Genomic DNA, 207 nt, shown 5'->3' with positions numbered 1-207 from the left:
AGAATAACTGACTGTAGCATTGTTTTTCAGATAAACAAGTATGTTAACTTAGCATGTTTCTTAAATATCTGCAAACTAGAGGTCTGCTACCCGACCCGAGCCCGACGGGTCCCGAAATACTTTTGGGTTTCGGGTCGGGTTCTGGTTAATGTTTAATGAATAGGTTCAGGTCGGGCTCGGGTTTATAGCTAAACTAAAACTATATGC

The sequence above is a fragment of the Sinocyclocheilus anshuiensis genome, unplaced genomic scaffold, assembly GCF_001515605.1.
Source record: "Sinocyclocheilus anshuiensis isolate Anshui unplaced genomic scaffold, SAMN03320099.WGS_v1.1 scaffold19, whole genome shotgun sequence".
In the NCBI taxonomy this organism is placed as follows: Eukaryota; Metazoa; Chordata; class Actinopteri; order Cypriniformes; family Cyprinidae; genus Sinocyclocheilus; species Sinocyclocheilus anshuiensis.
Note: the sequence above shows the minus strand (reverse complement) of the source record.